At 40.3% G+C, this 20,716-nt stretch overlaps 1 long non-coding RNA gene across 1 annotated transcript in view; it reads left to right on the forward strand.

Annotated features, from left to right (window-relative positions):
- Positions 1–20,716, forward strand: part of LOC114026946 — a 141,863-nt gene that overhangs the window by 68,687 nt on the left and 52,460 nt on the right. The window contains exon 3 of the long non-coding RNA XR_003567183.1: positions 5,155–5,229. This is a non-coding gene — a long non-coding RNA (uncharacterized LOC114026946). The remainder of the gene's footprint in view (positions 1–5,154; positions 5,230–20,716) is intronic.

The following is a 20,716-nucleotide window of genomic DNA, read 5'->3' on the forward strand; positions in this document are numbered from 1 at the left end:
ACATGTGAGGGCTGGGAGGGACCTCAGAACATAGAACACAACATGTGAGGGCTGGGAGGGACCTCGGAATGTAGAACAGAAACCATGGGAGCTGGGAGGGCTTTCGAGCACAGAACAGAATGTCAGAGCCGGAAGAGCCTATGCAGAAAACGCATCTTGTCCAATCCTTCCATTTATAGATAGGGGAACGGATCCCAAGAGAAGGGAAGACATTCTGCGAGGTCACACAGGTGAGTGATGAGCCTTGGATTAGGAAACCCTGCTCTTTTGGAGCTTGTGAATTTGGAGCAGAGACAAAATGCACACACACACAAGAAATAATGACAAAGCTTCCAAAGGCTGTCTGTAATTAGGTGTTTGATGGTGTGGTCGGGCCTCTTGGAGAGAAAGCTCAGTGAATCCTGGGGCAGCTGGAGGAGGCTTCCTAGCCTGGGTGGGGCTGTGGAGGAAGGAGCTCAGGGGATGCTCCAGGGGCCATCCTGGATGGCTTTGATCTCTTCTCCCCCCCCCCCCCCCCCAGCTGGATTTACATAGTTAAATAAAACTGGAGGAGATTTCACTGTGGCCTTGACATTTACAGAACCAGCAGTGGTGAGCTCAGCTCCCTCCTTTCCTTTCCAAGTTAAAAGTGGATGTTTGACTGTGCCAAGAGGAGCAGATTTGGAGTCAGAGCACCTGGGTAGTAGGGGAGGGCCATCGCTCACCTGGATGTTAGAGGAGCGTGTAGAATTCACTGCTACCCCTCCATCCTAAATCAGGGCTTTCCAACCTGGGGCCATGGATCCCTGGGAGGCTGAGGAGTTATTACAAGGAGTTTGGGAAGCCTTGTAGACCACCAGCCTCGTCATCTTGAGCTTTGTTTGGCTCCGACAAAATATGCGGTGGGCACCAGTCTAATAAATAAGCAAGCATACCTTCGGTGGACTGAGCAAATAATCCAGTTTAAACAAAAACAAGACTATTTTTCAAATGGCTGGAGATGCTGGGCTGAAGAAAGCGCAGATTCATTAGCAAATGTCTCTGAACTCAAAGGAGCTTTTCGTCATCATGGCTTTTCTCTCTTTGCACGTGGCTAAGAGCACACCATGATCCTGGGGAGCTGGGGACATTTCTGAAGGTTAAAAAGGGGGCCTCCTCCTTGAAAAGGGTGGGAAGCACTGTGCTCAAGGAGATGTGACACCCTCCTGCTGCTTTAGGGGCTCACCCTCAGATTATCTGGGGCCCACTGGGACAGGGAGGCAATGGATGAGTGAACTCTGTAATTGAACTGTAGTCAAATTTTTAGAACCCAAGAATATTTAAATCAGAACCATAGGATCTTAGAACTTGAGAGTCAGGATCATCCTAGCGCTTAGTAGGCCCTTAATAAATGCTTTTTGATTGGTTGAATCATAAGACTATTTTTTGGGGAGGGAAGAGAAGGGTTTCAGACCTTTTATTTTCTCCATGTGGTAACTCCTGGTGTGGAAATGTCATCCTCCCACTCCCAGGCATATCAGAAACTCGTCTTACGTGGTTGTCAGGAAGGGGACCAGGAAGTTCATAAGATCATATAGATTTAGAGATGAAAGAACTCCAAAGGCTGTTTAATTCAACTCCCACCCCTCCTTTATTTTACAGATTAGGAAACTGAGGCTCAGAAAGGAAAGTGATTTGCCCAAGGTCACAGGGGTAGTATCAGGCAGGATTTGAACTCAGGTCTTCTAACTCCATAGTTACTAAACAGCCGGATTGGGATTTGTGTGAATAATGGCTCCTCTGAAGTAATGGCTTTATTTGAATTTTCATCACATGTTTCCATTAGTCTGGAACCACTGATCATGTGTGTGTATATATATCTATATATATATCTATATATATCTATATATTTTTTGGTGAAGCAATTGGGGTTAAGTGACTTGCCCAGGGTCACACAGCTAGTTAAGTCACTGACTATATTTTATGTAACTTCCAATCCACAATATTAATGTGTGCCCAGGAACTTGGTGAACACATGAATGCCACACGCCATGATGCTTGTCCATGGTCACATAGCTAGTACATGTCATAGGCAGGATTTGAACCCAAGTGTTGCGGACTCCAAGACCGGGCTTACTCCTCTATGTCAAGCTGTCTCTCTAGGGCCATTAGACCTTAGAACCATAGGACCTCAAGGTGTCCTTTCCAACCTTGTTTCTCTGACTGTGACCCTAAGACTCCACTCTTCCACCTCTCAGCTGGAGCAGAAGAGGTCACCAGCCTCTGCATGATGAGTATCGGGGTGACTAGGCTCCCCAAAGCTCACTTGTTTGCTCGTGATTGCTCAGCTTCTCTCCACGGGCCCCACTCCTGTCCCATTCAGCCCATCTTTTTCTCCACGCATGTCTGACCACGGTTGCCTGTCAGTCTCCTTCTTGCTGGCCAGGAGGCGCAGCCCTGCCCTCCCATCACCCCCTTTCCCCCGTCCCCCAACAGGATGTGCAGTGAAGGGCATGGGGGAAGGAGGCGGAAGGTGATCACTCAGGCGGTAAATAAATTTTGTGGGCTGGGCAATATCATAAAAACCACAGGCCTCTGCCCTCATGGTTTATTTTGTAATCAGGGCCCTGGGATTGATTTATGGGGTAATCCATCTCTCCTTGTCCCTCCAGCTTCCTGGCCCTGGCTCTCCCTGCTTACCCAAGATGCAGGGCCAGTCCATGGGTGAACAAATTGCCAAGCCAGTGAAGTTTCTCTTGGGGGACCCCCACCTCCCTGACCTTTGCCCCCTTCCTGTTTGGTGGGGCAGGTACCTATTCTGTCTACATGGAAGGCCACTCTTGCCCGGGCTTCCCAAAAAGCATCAAAGTCCCTTCTGGAGCACAAAGAGAATGAGGCATGGGGGCCACGCTAAGTTCTTTGGTCTTGTGTTCAATGTTGGGGAAAATACAAAGTTGAGGTAAGATAGCAAACCAGCACACTGGTTGTTCTCCTGACCCTGTGGTTCCTTCCCCATCTCTGGTGTGCACAGATGGTCTAGACTGCACCCCCTCCTCATTTCTGCCTCTTGGGATCTCTAGCTTCCTTCCAAGTCCAGCCCAAGTGTGATCTCCTATGGGACGCCTGGCCCACTCCCCCGACTGTTAGCTCTCCCCTCATCTTGAAATCACTTGTAATCTGTGCTCGTATTTTGTATTTATTTCTCTGTACTCATCCTGAATCATTCCAAAAGAATGTAAGCTCCTTGGGGCAGGGATGGTTTCATTTTGATCTTCGTCTCTCTGGGGTCCAGAGTTGTTCCTGGCATTTAGTTGGCACTTACTGAATTGCTGTTTGGTTGAATTTTGTCATACCTTTGTATAATGGAAAGAACAATGGCTGTGGAGTCACAGGAACTGAGTTCAAACTCCACCTGTCCCTGACAGTCAGAAGCTGGCATTCTTTGGGGAAAACTTAGTACATATGACTGAGTACAATGAGGTGATGAGAGGTAGGGAGAGAGAAGGAGAGACAGAGAGACAGAGAGATAGAGAGACAGAGAGAGAGAGAGAGAGAGAGAGAGAGAGAGAGAGAGAGAGAGAGAGAGAGAGAGAGAGAGAGTGAGAGTGAGAGTGAGAGAGAGAGAGAGAGAGAAAGAGAGAGAGAATGCTAACACCCAGGAATGCTTAGAGGGCTTCATGAAGGAAGTGGTTGCTGAACCCTGAAGAAAGAAAAAGATGAAAACTCTTTAATCTTATTTTTAGTGACTTTTTTTGTTTTTACCTCACTTTCATTTCTGAATATGTCCCCCCTCCCCCTATCTAGGAAGCTATCCCTTGTAACAAACACACATTAAATAAGAAAGAAGGACAAAAATCAGTCCAGCAGCACATCCCCCATGTTGGGTGGCATCTACAATATTCCCCATCCATACCCCCTGTCTCTGCTAAGAAGGGCAGGGGGGCATTTGGGAGAAAAAAATTTTGAAAGACAGTTAAGACTGTACCTGGAATGCTGCCTTTGGTTCAGGGGCACTGCCATTTTCAAAGGATACGATAAACCTGTGAAAGTCAGGAGGAGGAGAGCAGGATGGTGAAGGACCCCATGGTTGCACCACGTGAGGGTCCGCTGCAGAAGCGAGGGGTGTCCATCATGAAGAATAGCAGACTCAGGGATAGAAGGGCTGGCTCATTTGGAGAAAGGCCTGGATTTCCTCTGTCTGTTCCCAGAGGACAGACGTAGAACATGGATAAGAGAAGGACGCGGTAAAGAAATGCTTCCTAACAATGAGAACTGCCCCTGAATGGGATGACGGCTGCCTGGGGAGTCGGTGGCTTCCTCCTCCTCAGAGGTCTTTAAGCAGAGGTCGGGTGGTCATTTGACAGGGATACTGCAAAGAGGATTATTGTTTAGGTGTGGGGTTAAGAGGTCCCTTTAAACTCTTACTTATTGTAAGCCCAGGCTCCTTGTTGTTTCTCTCCCCCTTTGGGGAATAAATGAGATGACATTTGTAAAGAGCTTAGCCCAGTCTCTGGCACACAGCAAGCACTTAATAAATGCTTCATCCTCTCCCTTCCCTACCTGCTTTTGGAGAAGTTCTTCTGGCTGGCTGCAGAGGGCAGAAAGACAAGCAACAAATAGGAACAAGCTGCACAAAGACCAGTGTAGGCTGCTGCCATTTTGATTTGGCTTGATGACCTTCCAACCATTAGATCTGCCCTGAAATAGAATAGGTGGCTTTGAGAGGGAGTGGAGGTCTTCACTTCCCTTCTCTGGAGGTCTCCAGGCAGAGTCTGGATGGCCATTTGTCTTGTACAGGAGAGGGAAGATTCTTATTCAGGTATGGGTGGGACTACATTAACCATCTCCTCCACATGTAGTTTTTTTTTTATTTTATTTTTAATTTTTTTTTAACCATCACTTCTAACTCAGACGTTTTGTGATCTTGTGAAATGGTCCTTTGGGCATCTCATGCCTGAAGACCCTCATGGGTGCCCCAGATGTACAGATTTTCAATGCCCTCCATCTTCCTATACATACTAACCTCAGCCCAGGACCACTGGGCACATATTTATTTAGCTCTGTGGTAGCAGAGAGACAAGGGCACTTTATAATCCCTTTCTTGATGTGAATAATGCCATTTTAGAATAAATCTCTATTTCAGTATAAACAGGAGTGTTCACATCTAACACTGTGTTTTGCTTTCTTTTATTCCAGGTCTTGTGCAAGAACAACCAGAAGACAAATAGAGTGCCCTGTCTCAGACTCCTGGGGACAACAATAGCTTGGCAGGTTAGAAAGTCCCTCCCCTAAAACTCCGCAAACTGCCCTAAATGACAGTGACTGACTGCTTGTGAGCCAAGCATGACCATATTCCGTCTATACTATAAGAACTTGTTGGAATGGCTCCTATTCAGAGGTCTGTTTGCCCCATAGAATCATCCTTCTCTATGTGCCAACTGATGCTTCTCTCTGCCTTGGTTTGTAACTACGGGCCAAAATAAAGTCTTTCAATGACACGTCCTAAACTGTAAACAGTGGGTCTTCTTTCCAGGACAGCTTCTATTTCTACAAGGCTTCACAGTTATCAGACCTTTCCTGATTCCCTTAGGTGTCTTCTACGTGCATTGTTGCTTGCATATTGTGTCCCCCAATTAGAATGGAAACTCCTGGAGGCCAGGGGCCATGTTTCTGCCTTTCTCTATATCCCCAGCCTTTGCCACAATGCTGGACACACAGTAGGCACTTCATAAATGCCTGTTGATTGCTGACTCAGTCCCACCCCTCCACCCACTCCCAAAGTTACTTAATATTTATTTGGCATATGCTTTGGATCTGCTTTTCTGTGATAATGATATACACACACAGTCTATAAGCTCCTTGAGGGCAGGGACTGCTTTTTCCTTTCTTTGTATCTCTAGTGGTTAGAACAGTGCCTGGAACGTAGTAGGCACTTAATAAATGTTTGTCAAAGAATTCCCCAAAGGAATGCATGAAAACCATTGAAGCATTGACTGAATGGACTGGTAGAATGAACGACTGGATCAGGGCTTAGTCTGAATCATAGCTCTACAACTGGATGTGATCTCAGAGGCCTCCCCACTCCAATTTTACAGATGAGAAAGCTGAGGCCTAGAGAGGGAAAGCAACTTGCTGAAGGCCATATAGGTAATAAGCAAGCTGGCCAGGTTCCTAGCCTCTGGGTCTCCCTGCTACTCCCAAGTGCTATAGAAATGCCAATTACTCTTTTCAGTAAGAATACCCTTCCCTTGAGATCAGTTCTGTAATCTCCAAATTCCAATATGGCCTCCCCAGCCCTGGCAAGCCCTTGGCCATGCCCATCTTCCTTTAAGCCCCTTAGTCTTCCTCCTGCCCTTTTCATTTTCCTGGCTTCTGATCTCTCTCTCTCCCTCTCTCTCTCTCTTTCTCTCCCTCCCTCCCTCTTCCTCTTCTCTCTCTCCCTCTTTTGCTTTTCTCTCTCTCTCCCTCCCTCCCTCCTTTCCTCTCTCTCTCTCTCTCTCTCTCTCTCTTTGTTTTCCTGTTCCAATTTCTCACACTGTAATCTCAACTTGTCCTTTTTCGACATCAAGGCCTGTACATCAGCTTTAAAGGTCAATGACAAACTGAGGGGAGGGAGGAAGGAGGTGGGGGCAGAGCCAGGCGACCCTGGGCAGGAAGGTTTGTTTGACCTTGGCACAGTTGCCTCAGCAGTGAGCGGCTGCTTTCATCCAGAGCCTCACGTTGGACGATGATACAACCTTGGGCCCAGCTTGGCGAATACTTAGGATGGTGGACTAACCTCCCGTCCCTTCCAGTTCCCCTTTCTTCTCACAGCTGGAGTTTGGTCATCCCAGGGTTATCCTTGCTCAGTCTTCAATTTTTACAGCTGGGCTATGGATTATCTCCATTTACACTGTATAGATCTTGTATGAACATTGTTCCTTGTATGTTGTCTCTCCCATTAGAATGTAAGCTCCTTGAGGCTCCCCAGGGCCATGTTTTTGCCTTAATATCCCCAACCCTTACCACAGTGCTTAACACACAAAAAGCCCTTAATAAATGCTTATTGACTGACTGACTGATGGACAGTTGCAATCAATGGCAGATTCAGGGTCTCTGGGGCCTGGAGCTTGGAAACTTGCAAGACCTTTCCTCATAAATATGCCATAAAGTAATGAAAAAAGTGCTAGGTTTGTTATGAGAAGGCCTGGGTTTGACTTTTAGCTCTGACACCATAGCTGTGTTCCATCAGGGAAATCACTTAAGCCTCAGTTTCCTTATTTGTAAAATGAGGGTATTAAATGCTTGTCCTGCCATTCTTATGGGATTGTCATGAGCAAAGTGCTTTGTAAATCTTGAAGCATTATGGAAATGTGAAGTATTATAATTCTCATAAATTGTAAGAGTTTCTTTAAAAAAAAAACTAGCATGAGGAGATAGTGCATTATATTAGGGAGATCAGAAGCAAAGAGACCTGAATTCAAGTGTTGTCTCTACTATTTGCTCCTGGGTGAACTTAGGTTAGTCATTTTGGGAAGGTGGGAGGGAACAAGCATTTTATTAGTTAAGCACCTATTATGTGTCAGCCGTTATGCTAAGCACTTTACAAATATTGTCTCGTTTGATCATCCTCACAACATCTCTGTGAGGTGGGTGCTGTTCTACACTTGAGGAAACTGAGGCAGACAGGTTTAGTGACTTGCCCAGGGTCACACAGCTAGTAAGCATCTGAAGTCAAATCTGAACTCAGGTTTTCCTGACTCTTGACCTAGCGAATGCACTATTCATTGCACCTAGCTGTTTCCTTGGTCCTCAATTTCCTCCTTCGTAAAAGGAGCAGATTATATTCAATGCATCCTGAGGTCCTTTCATACTCTAAAAATCTGCTTCATATTGAAAAGCTTTTTCAAAAAAAAATTACACCACAATTTTAATGGAAAACAATGTTATTGTTCTATTATTTTATCTAAAAGGTTTTTTTTTGTCCTCTCACACATCTTTTTTGACCTTACCACAACCGTGTGAGGTAGGTAATCCAGGCGTTGTCACCCTCATGCTGCAGATGAGAAAACTGAGGCCCAGAGATATCAGGTGACTTGTCCACATAGAAAGGAAATATCAGAGGTCCAGGTCTTCCTGACTTCAAGTCTTTTCACTATTCAACATTACCTCCAAAAAGTAAAAAAAAGAAATAGTGTTTTAAGAATGGGTTTCAAAAGTATTTCATGGAGGACGAGGCATGGTGGGGTGGGAGGAGAATTCTTGTCTTTCTTTCTTCACCATTTTCTTCCTGTCTGTCACAGAGGTCAATATTGCCCTTCTCACATCACCCTATATGCTTTTGTTGTTGTTGAGTTGTTTAAACTGTGTCTGACACTTTGTGACCGCATTTAGGGTTTTCTTGGCAAAGACACTGGAGTAGTTTGCCATTTCTTTCTCCAGATCATTTTACAGGTGAGGAAACTGAGGCAAACAGGGTTAAGTGACTTGCCTAGGATCACACAGCTAGTAAATGTCTGAGGCCAAATTTGAACTCAAGATGAGTCTTCCTGACCCCAGGCCCAGTGCTCTGTGCACTATGGCGCCACCTAGGTGCCTTATGTGCTTTTAGGGTTTAGTGAAGAAAAACTGCTCTATAGCATGGGGGGTGGAGCTGAGACCCGGTTTGATTCCCTTCACTTAGTGAACTCTTGCGGGTGGGAGCCTCCCTATGTGTGCCTGCTGGGTAATCCAACACTAATTACACCTGACTGTTCTCTCTGCCCCTCCCTGGTCTCACCCCCTTTCATCTCTCATGTATGCATTTGCCAGACTAATATCCCCAAAATAGAACTCTGGATCATGCTATTTTCTTGCTCAAAAGCCTTCAAAGGCATAATTTTGGGAAAATGGAAAGAACACAGAATTCAGAGTTGGGAGATTGTTGTTTGAATCTAAGCTCTGCTCCTTACTAATTGTGCCATCCTTTTCTTCTCTGGGCCTTAGATTTCTTATCTTGGTAACACATGGCCCATTCCCAAAGTGTTGGGTAACTCCAGCACATGGACTGAGTTCAATATTGAAGACTTTCCACTAACTCTCGTTGGTTTTATATCCCAGGTGAGAGAAATGATTATTAATAACCAATGATTTAGGGAGATTCAGAGTGTGTCTCCCTTCCCCACCCCTCCCCCCCATTATAGTCCTCATTTTAAAGTTCAGTCTTTCAAAGGACTTTACTGATAATGAGATTGAATTAACTCTCCTCAATCTCGGTCAAACCCCACCCAACCTTTTACTCAGGTTTGGATGGGGATAAATTCTTTGAATAGACTGCCCAAAAGTCTGGGTAACTTAGAAGCAAATGGTATAATCAAAATTCTTTAGAATAGGTTCAGTCCCTCGTTGTAATATTCATTCTTTAATTAATTGTCAACCAATCAGAGTTGTTTGCCACTCTCAGGAACACCCCTCTTCAAGGACATATAAGTCATGAGCTCGCCACCACGATAGTCTTTGGGATTCAAGTGTATTACTGACATTTTATTAAAATGCTAGCATTATTAATAAAATGAGTAATTGCCCAGAAATTATGTCTCGAACTTTTTAAACGTCACACAGGTTAAGTTCTGTGAAATGCTGGGGTTCCACTAAACATTGAGATGAGTCCACTAAGAAAATAGCTATAATGTCAGATGAACCCCCTCACAGCAACCCCAATTACTTTCCTAACTGTGTTGTACTGGCACAATATGTATCTTTAGCCAATGTGGAAAACCAGCACATTGATCAAAATAAGTCATGTCACTGAAAGGCTGGCATCTTATTGATTTAGGGTCAACTGTTGACCATCCCCATCAATGAATGATGCCTAATCAATTGACTGTTGGTCTGTCTTGGCAGAGCACATTTAAAGTAAATGGACTTTACACTTGGCATTGTGTCATACAACATTTTTATCAATGACTTTGAAAAAGGCATAGATGATATACTCATCAAATTTGAAAATGACATAATGTAGGGAGAGAGAACTCAGGCAGTGGAGGGACCCATTAGGATCTAGGCAGACTAGAACAAAGGGCTAAACCAAATAAGATGGAATTTAATATGGACAAATATGAGTTCTTATATTTTTTTTTTAATGGATCACACACTCAATCTGAGTCAAGAATACTAAGTATCAGCTTCCTAAAAACTAGTCCGATCATAGGCTGCATTAAGGGAAGGGAACAAACAATTATGTAGTGCCTACTATGTGCAAGGCTCTGTTCTAAATGTTTTTTAAGATAAATATTAGCTATCTGCTCCTCACAACAACACCAGAAGGAAAGTGCTATTATTATCCCCATTTTACAATTGAGGAAACTGACACTGACAGGGTCTACATGACTTACATGTTCAGGGTTCCTCAGCTAGTAAATGTTTGAGGCTAGATTTGAACTCAGTTCTTCCTTCCCACAGCCTCTTTCCACAGTGCCACCACCTACCCCTAACTAGTGAGCAGAAGAAGGGAAGTAATCTTTTATTATACTCCATCTTGGCCAGACCATATCTAGAACATTAGGTTCAGTTCTAGATGTCACATTATAGCAAAGGGAGAGAAAGAGGTGCAGGATGGTGAAGAAAACAGAGACCGTGTCATATGGGAATTTGATGGAGAAATGGGGATATTTGATGTGGAAAAGGGGATGGATGGTGGTGGACTCCATAGAATGTGAGCCTGTCATGTAGGAGAAGGACAAAATTTGCTAGGCTGGTTGGCCAAAAGTAGGGGACAAAAGTAGGAGAAACTAGTGATGGTGATAGGGAAGCAGATTTGTGCCTTGTGAAAGGCATAATTTCCTAACAATTGGACCCATCCCAAAGTGGAATGAACTTCCTGAAGGAGGGAGTGGGTTCCCTCTCACTGAATATCTTTAAGTGGACACTGGATGAGTACTAATCACAGAATCACTGAATTTGGAGGAAACTCAGAGGCCATTTCCATGACCTCCTGAGACAATCCATTCCTCTTTGTTAAAGAAGTGATTCCTGGTCAAATACATTTTGGACCAGATGATCTCAAATATTCCTTCTGTCTCTGAGATTCAAGGATTCTGTATTTTTTGTGGGGTTCTGTGTGTGTGTATACATGTGTGTATCTTTTCTTACCAATATCCATTATGGATAATTGGATAAAATCAGAAAATGATGAGACAAGAAAGCAAAAGTATTTTTATTAAACCAAGGCTCTGATGATGAAACAAACCACCCTGAGCCTCAGTTTGAGAAGTGAATTCCAAATATAGGAGAAACACAGACACGGCCAACTTGATCTCCAATTTGGCTTTACTTCCAGCTATCTTGATGAACAGTGTAAGTTACCAAATTAAAAAAAAAGTTCCATTTTCCTCTGAAGAAATTTCAAAGGCATTTACAATCCAAACATAGTGGGCTTACAAAGGCAACTTAGTGAATTTTTTTTTTTAAACGGTGAAACTGTAAAGATTATAACTTTAAGCAAAAATTGTGTTAACTGAAGCAATGCCCTGACATTCTTGCTCCCAGAAAGGTAGGAGAAAAAAAGAAAATGGCTGTGAATCCTTTTACAAGATGAGCTACTATAACTGATATTGTTCCCAATTATAAAACACTTACTGATGGATAGTAAGGGGATCCTTAGAGAGCCATAAGACCAGAAAAGGAAGTGTTCTCTTCAAATAATCAGAGTAATAGTTACCAATGGATGGCCCATGGGCTTCATAGGTATCCACACAATTACAGCCCAAGAGATCCAGGAAAAGGTCACCTAGCAAGTCACGTTGACCCTCCTACAGCAGATTTCTGAGAGGATGTGGACAAACATCATATAAGATGAAGAGGAATTGCTTGGCATCCTCTAATAAAAGAGATCATGGATACACCAGAGCATTTAAAATACTGATTTCTCTCTTATACTTTATTCCCCTCCATGCTCTCTATGATCAAACCATAGTGGCCTACTGGCTGTTCCTTACACATGACATCCTATCTCTCATCTCCATGCCTGTCTATTGATCATACCTGTAATGGTCTCTTTTCTCACTCAGAATTTTGTGTGGTTTGTCCTTTGTTCTCGAAGAGGACCATGACATGAGAAAGATGATGACATGACTTGGAAATGAATTGGATTTAAGTGAGGGAGGGCTGTGCAAAGTCACTAGCCTCACTTTCTCCTACAGAACCAACTGGGTCCACTGGCCAGATATAGATCAGGGCAACTGGAGATGGCCCAGGATGAAGTGGGAGACTTTGGCCTTTTTAATCTAAGGCCTTTCTGAGTTCTCGCTTTGAGTGAGGCAATGCTGCTCATTCAGTGAATAGGCCTGTTTAAGAAGTGAGTCAAGGGATGGTCCCTTTAATAAAAAAAAAAATCAAACTGGGAGGGGAAGGCCCTCAGGGTTGCTGGCCAAAAGAGGAAACGATTACTATTTACATTCACTCTGAACCTGGAGGGCCCAAAAAGTAACCATTAAGTGGTAGTTGGGCATGGACTTATTGTTGTCCAATTTATGAGCTCCAAGAGTGAATTGGGTTTAAGGCATGGTCTTTAAGAAAGAAATCTAGCCAGTACACCCCATGATAACTAGGTAAGTTTCAGCCATCAAAATTTATCTTCCTTTGGGCAGCACACCCTCAGGTGAGGGCATGATTCCCCGTGTGGGGAGAGGTGAGGAGGAGAGTCTTATAGAATGCCTGGTTTCCTTCCAGACTCAGCTGAAGCTCCACCTTCTATGGAAAGCCTTTTCTGGTCTCACTAGCTGCTAGGGCCTTCCTGTCTATGATTATTCTCTCTTTTTTTTAAAAAAGTTATTTTTCTAATTAAAAGTAAAAACAATTTTTAACATTTATTTTAAAAAATTTTGAGTTCCAAATTCTCTTTCTTCCTCCTCTTCCCCCTCATTGAGAAGGCAAGCAATTTGATAAAGATTATACATGTGCAGTGATGCAAAATGTATTTCCATATTAGTCATGTTGTGAAAGAAAACACAGACCAAAAAAAAAAGCCCAAGAAAAATAAAGAAAATTTTAAAAAATTTTAATGCTTAATTAAAATTAATAAAAATGCTTTAATTAAAAATGCTGGGGGGAGGGGCAGGGATGGAGCCAAGATGGCAAAGAGAAACCAGGAAATTGTCTGAGCTCTCCCCAGTTTCCCTCAGAAACAACATTAAATTAAGTCTCTAAAATAATTCTGGAGCAACAGAACCCACAAAAAGGTGGAGTGAAACAATTTTCCAGCCTAAGATAATTTAGGACTTCAGGAAAGGTCTGTCTCACTTGGATAAAAAGGGAGCTCAGTCCAGCACAGGTAATGTCTAGGCAAGCCAGTGGAAGACTCTTAGCCATAGCACAGATCATCAACTGAGGTCCTATGGGTTTGGCTCAGCAGGCCAGTGGCACAGCAAGCTAGCTGTGAGGCTTCCGATCCTAGGGCAGCAGGCAAAATGCCAGCCCAAGAACCCAGGGCACACAGGCATGACTAGGCCAGACCCTAGCCCAGTGGGCAAAGTGCCAGACCCAGAAGTGCAGAAAGTCAGTGACTAGGCCCCCTGGCCCCCAGTGAAAGAAGCTTGGGATAGTGCCCCCATACCCTAGGAAAAGAGCTCAACTTTTAAAAATGAACAAAAGACAAGAAAGAGCCCTGACCATAGAAGCTGCTATGGTAACAGGGAAGATCAAAACACAAACTCAGAAGAAGACAGCAATGTTAAAATGCCCACATGCAAAGCCTCAAAGGCGAATATGAATTGGTCTCAGGCCCAAAAAGTCCTCTTGGAAGAGCTCAAAAAATTTTTAAAAATCAAATAAGAGAGGTAGAAGAAAACTTGGGGGGAAAATGACAGTTACGTAACAGAATTATGAAAAAGAGTCAACAGCTTGGAAAAGGAAGCAAAAAAATTGACAGAAGAAAACAACTCCTTACAAAATAGAATTGGCCAAATTGGAGGAAAAAACCCACTAAAGAAAACAAGTCCTTTAAAAGTAGAATTGGTCAAATGGAAAAGGAGGTACAAAAACTAATGAAAGAAAATAATTCCTTAAAAATTAGAATTGGGCAAGTAGAAAATAATGACTCTCTGAGACATAAAGAATCATTCAAACAAAATCAAAAGAATGAAAAAATAGAAGAAAATGTAAAATACCTCATGGGAAAACAACTGACCTACAAAATAGATCCAGGAGAGATAATTTAAGAATTGTTGAACTACCTGAAAGTCATGATAAAAAAAAAAGAGCCTGAACAGCATCTTCCAAGAAATTATCAAAGAAAACTGCCCTCATATCCTAGAACCAGAGGGTAAAAGAGTTATTGAAAGAATCCACTGATCACCTCCTGAAAGAGATTCCAAAATGAAAACTCCAAGGAATATTGTAGCCAAATTTCAGAACTACCAGGTCAAAGAGAAAATACTGCCAGCATTCAGGAAGAAACAATTCAAATATCAAGGAACAACAGTCAAGATTACACAGGACTTATCAGCTTCTACATTAAAGGATCAGAGGGCTTGGAATACAATATTCTGGAAGGCAAAAGAGCTTGCATTACCAAGAATCAACTACCCAGAAAAATTGAGCATAATCTTTCAGGGGAAAAGATAGACATTCAATGATATAGGAGATTTTCAAACTTTCCTGGTGAAAGACCAGAGCTGAACAGATAATTTGATCTTCAAATACAAGGCTCAAGAGAAGCATAAAAAGGTAAAAAGGAAAGAAAAAAAACACACACACACGGTATTCAATAAGGTTAAACTGTTTACATACCTATATGAGAAATGATACTTGTAACTCCTAAGAATTGTATCTCTATTAGGGCAGTTAGAAAGAGCGTACTTAGACAGAGGGTGTGTGTATAAGTTGACTTTGATGTGATGATAAAAAAAAATAATTAAGGGGTATGAAAAAAAGGATTGTACTGGGAGAGGAGGAAAGGGGGAGGAAGAATGGAGTAAATAACATCACATGAAGAAGCATAAAAGACTTATTGCATTAGAGGGAAAGAAAGGAGGGATTGAGTACTGTTTGAATCTTACTCTCATTGGATTTGGCTTAAAGAGTGAATAACATGTGCATTCAGTTGGGGAGAGAAATCTATCTTACCTTATAGGGAAGTAGAAGGGGAGAAAGGAAAGAAAAGGGCTGATAGAAGGGAGGGCAGATTAGGGGAGGTGGTCAGAAGCAAAACACTGGTGAGGAGGGACAGGGTGAAAGGAGAGAGAAAAGTATAAAAATGGGGAAAAATAAGATGGAGGGAAATACATTCATAAACGAATGTGAATGAGATGAACTCTCCCATAAAATGAAAGTGAATGGCAGAGTGGATTAAAAACCAGAATCCTACAATATGTTGTTTACAAGAAACACAGTTGAAGCAGACACACACACACACACACACACACACACACACACACACACACAGAGTAAAAGTAAAAGACTGGAGCAGAATATATTATGCTTTAGCTGAAGTAAAAAAAAAAAGCAAGGTTGGCAATCTTGATCTCAGACAAAGCAAAAACAAAAATAGGTCTAATTAAAAGAAACAAGGAAGAAAACTACATCTTCCTAAAAGGTACCATAGTCAATGAAGTAATATCAATTCTAAACATATATGCACCAAGTGGTATATAGCATCCAGATTGTTAGAGGACAAGTTAAGTGAGTTACAGGAAGAAATAGACAGCAAAACTATACTAGCAAGGGACCTTAACCTCCCCCTGCCTCAGAACTAGATAACTCTAACCAAAAAATAAACAAGAAAGAACTTGAGGATTTGAATGGCAATTTAGGAAGGTTAGATATGATAGACCTCTGGAGAAAACTGAATGGAAATAGAAAGGAATATACATTTTTCTTAGTAGCACATGGCATGTACCCAAAAATTGACCATAAAAATCTGAGGCATAAAAACCTCACAATCAAATACAGAAAGGCAGAAATATTAAATGCAATTTTTCAGATCTTAATGCAATAAAAATTACATGTAATAAAGGGCCATGGAAAGATAGATTAAAAATTAATTGGAAATTAAATAATCTAATCCTAAAGAATGAGTGGATCAAGCAACAAATCATAGAAACAATAATTTCATCAAAGAGAATGACAATAATGAGACAACATGCCAAAATGCTTGGGATGCAGCCAAAGCAGTACTTAGGGGAAATTTTATATCTCTAAATGCTTACATGAATAAAACAGAGGAAGAATAGATCAATGAATGGGCATACAATTAAAAAAGTTAGAAAAAGAACAATCCCACCTAAATGCCAAATTAGAAATTCTGAAAATCAAAGGAGGGATTAATAAAATGGAAAGAAAACTATTGAATTAATAAATAAAACTAAGAGTTGGTTTTATGAATAAACTAATAAAATAGACAAAGGTTAACTTGATTAAAAAAAGAAGAAAACCAAATTACCAGCATCAAAAGTGAAATGGATGTATTTACCACCAATGAAGAGGAAATTAAAGCAACAATTAGGAGCTATTTTGCCCAACTGTATACCAAGAAATCTGATAATCTAAGTGAAAATATGAATATTTACCAAAATACAAATTGCCCAGATTAACAGAAGAGGAAATAAAATATTTAAATAACCCCATTTTAGAAAAAAAAAAATTGAACAAGCCATCAGTGAACTCCATAAGAAAAAATCTCCAGGGTAGGATGGATTTACAAGTAAATTCTACCAAACATTTAAAGAACAATAAATTCCAATACTATGTAATCTATTTGGAAAAATAGGCAAAGAAAGAATTCTACCAAATTCCTTTTGAGACACAGATATGGTGCTGATGCCTAAACCAGGAAGAGCCAAAACAGAGAAAGTTATAGACTAATTTCTCTAATGAATATTGATGCAAACAAATTTAAATAAAATATTAGCAGAGATTACAGCAATTTATCATGAGGATAATCCACTATGACCAGGTTGGATTTACAGTAGGAATGCAGGGCTATTTCAATATGAGGAAAACTATTAGCAAAACTGACCATATCAGTAACAAAACCAACAGAAACTATATGATTATCTCAATAGATGCAGAAAAAGCTTTTGACAAAACACAGCACCCATTCCTATTAAAAATACTACTACAATAATTCCAAAAGACGCATGATGGAAAATGCTGTCTGCATTCAGAGAAAGAACTATGGAGTCTAAATGTATATCAAAGCATTCTATTTTCACTTTTTTTCCTTTCTTGTGGTTTTCCCCTTCTGATTCTTTTTTTACAACATGACTAATGTGGAAATGTGTTTAATATGATTGTACATGTACATGTATAGCCTATATCAGATTGCTTGATGACTTGGGGAGGGGGAAGGGGAGAGAGGAAGGGAGAAAAAAATTTTGAACTCAAAATCTTACAAAAGTGAATGTTGAAAACTAAAATAAATAGATTTATAAAAAAGGAAAAAACACTAGAGAGTATAGGAATAAATGGATCTTTCCTTAAAATGATAAGTAGTAATTATCTAAAACCACCCACAAGCATTAAATGTAATAGGGAAAAGCTAGAAGCCTTCCCAATAAGATCAGGGGTGAAATAAGGATGCCCATTATCACCACCATTATTCAATAGGATAGAATAGAAATGTTAGCTTTAGCAATAAGAGAAGAAAAAGAAATTAAGAAATTATACTAGGCAACGAGGAAACAAAATTATCACTCTTGCATCTAAGAGTGATGATCATTCTTAGGTCACTCATGAATCTAAGTATATGATGGTATACTTAGAGAACCCTGGAGAATCAACTAAAAAACTACTTGAAATGATTAATAACCTTAGCAAAGTTGCTGAATATAACATAAACCCCCACAGATCATCTGCATTTCTATATATTACAACAAAGCTCAGCAAGAAGAGGTAGAAAGAGAAATTCCATTTAAAATAACTGTAGACAATATAAAATATTTGGGAGTCTACTTGCCAAGACAAACCGAGGAATTATATGAACACAATTACAAAACACTTTTCACACAAATAAAGTCAGATCTAAACAATGGAAAAATATCAATTGCTTGTGGGTAGGCCAAGTCTTAAATACAATAAAAATGACTATTTTACCAAATTAATTTATGTATTCAGTGCTCTACCAATCAAACTACCAAAAATTATTTTATAGATCTAGAAAAAATAGTAACTGAATTCATCTGGAAGAACAAAAGGTCAGGAATATTGAGGGAATTAATGAAAAAATTGCAAAGTTAGGTGCCCTAGCTATAACAGATCTAAAGCTATATTATAAAGCAGTAATCATCAAAACTATTTGGTACTGGCCAAGAAATAGAGTGATGGATCAGTGGAATAGATTAGGTACATAAGACATAGTACTAAATGATTATAGTGATCTTCTATTTGACAAGCCCAAAGACTACAGCTTCTGGGATAAGAACTCACTATTTGACAAAAATTGCTGGGAAAACTGGAAAATAGTATGGCAGAAATTAGGCATAGACCAATATCTCACACCATATACCAAGATAAGGTCAAAATGGGTACATGATTTAGACATAAAGGGTGATACCACAAGCAAATTAGGAGAGCAAGGAATACTTTACCTGTCAGATCTATGGAGAAGGGAAGAATTTATGACCAAACCAGAGATAGAGAACATTATGAAATGCAAAATTTATAATTTTGATTACATTAAATTAAAATGTTTTTGCATAAACAAAACCCATGCAACCAATATTAGAAGGAAAGCAGAAAGATGGGAAATAATTTTTACAGCAAGTGTTTCTGGTAAAGGCCTCATTTCTTAAATATATAGAGAGCTGAGTCAAATTTATAAGACTATATGTCATTGCCCAATTGATAAATAGTGAAAAAGAAATGAACAGGCTGTTTTCAGATGAAGAAATTAAAGCTATCTGTAGTCTTTTTAAAAAATGCTCTAAATCACTATTGAGTAGAGAAATGAAAATTAAAACAACTCTGAGGTACCACCTCACACCTATCAGATTGGCTAACATGACAGAAAAGGAAAATGATAAATGTTGGAGAAGATGTGGGAAAATTGGAACACTAATGCATTATTGGTGGAGTTGTGAATTGATCCAATCATTCTGGAGAACAATTTGGAACCATGCCCAAAAGGCAATCAAACTGTGCATACCCTTTGATCCAGTAATGCCACTACTAGGTCTATATCCCAAAGAAATCATAAAAAAGGGAAAAGGACCTACATGTACATAAATATTTATAGCAGCTTTTTTGTGGTGGCAAAGAATTGGAAATTTGAGAGGATGTCCATAAAAAAGGGAATGGCTGAACAAGTTGTGGTATATGAATGTAATGGAATACTATTGTTTTATAAGAAATGATGAGCAGGCAGATTTCAGAAAAACCTGGAAAGACTTACATGAACTGATGCTGACTGAAATGAACAGAACCAGGAAAACATTGGACACAGTAACAGCAATACTATGTGATGCTCAACTGATTGACTTAGCTCTTCTCAACAATACAATGATCCAAGACACTTCCAAAAGACTCATAATGGAAAATGCTATCCACATCCAGAGAAGTAACTATGGAGTTTGAATGCAGATTTCAGCATACTATTTTCACCTTTTTGTGGCTTTCCCTTTTTGTTCTGTTTCTTCTTTCACAACATGACTAATGTGGGAAATATGTTCAGATGTATAACCTATATCAGATTGCTAGGCATCTTGGGGAGTGGTGATGGAAGAAAAAATTTAAAACTTAAAAAATTTTTTTTAATTTAAATTTTTTTAAAATTTAAAATTTAAATTTAAAATCTAAATTTAAAAATTTTTAAAGTCTTATAAAAATGCATGTCGAAAACTATTTTTTACATTTAAGCGCAACAAAAGTATTAATCACCCCCCCCCCCCCAAAGAAACAAAAGGATGCTTCAAACTATATTCAGACTCCATCAGTTCTTTCTCTGGAGGTGGATAGCATTTTTCATCATGAGTCCTTCAGAATTGCCTTGGATCATTGTATTGCTGGGAATAGCTAAGTCATTCACAGTTGATCATTGTACAATATTGCTGTTATTATGTACACTGTTCTACTGGTTCTTCTCACTTCACTCTGCATCAGTTCATGTAAATCTTCTCAGGTTTTTCTGAAACCATCCTGCTTGTCATTTCTTATAGCATGATAGTACTCTACCACAACCTTATACTGCAACTTGTTCAGTCATCCCCCTTTTTATGGACATCCCCTCAATTTTCCAGTTATTTGCTACCACAAAAAGAGCTACTATAAATATTTTGTACATATTGGACCTTTTCCTTTCCTTCCTTTTCCCTTCCTTTTTAAAAAAATCTGTTTGGCATACAGACCTAGTAGTAGTATTGCCAAGTTAAAGGGTATGCACAATTTTGTAGCCATTTGGTCATAGTTCCAAATCGCTCTTTAGAATGGTTGGATCAGTTCACAACTCCACCAACAGTGCATTAATGTCCCTATTTTTCCACATCCCCTCCAACATCTGTCATTTTCCTTTTCTGTCATATTAGCCAATTTGATAGGTATGAGGTGGTACCTCAGAGTTGTTTTAATTTTCGTTTCTCTACTCAATCTTGATTTAGAGCATTTTTTCATATGATTATAGATAGCTTTGATTTCTTCATCAGAAAACTACCTGTTCATATCCTTTGATCATTTATCAATGAAGGAATGACTCATATTCCTATAAATTTGACTAAGTTCTCCATGTATTTGAGAAATGAGGCCTTTATCAGAGAAACTTGCTGTAAATTTTTTTCACTGTTATGATTGCTATGTATTTCCCTCCATCCTA

This window comes from Vombatus ursinus, unplaced genomic scaffold (genome assembly GCF_900497805.2).
Source record: "Vombatus ursinus unplaced genomic scaffold, bare-nosed wombat genome assembly UNPS02014847.1, whole genome shotgun sequence".
Lineage (NCBI taxonomy): Eukaryota > Metazoa > Chordata > Mammalia > Diprotodontia > Vombatidae > Vombatus > Vombatus ursinus.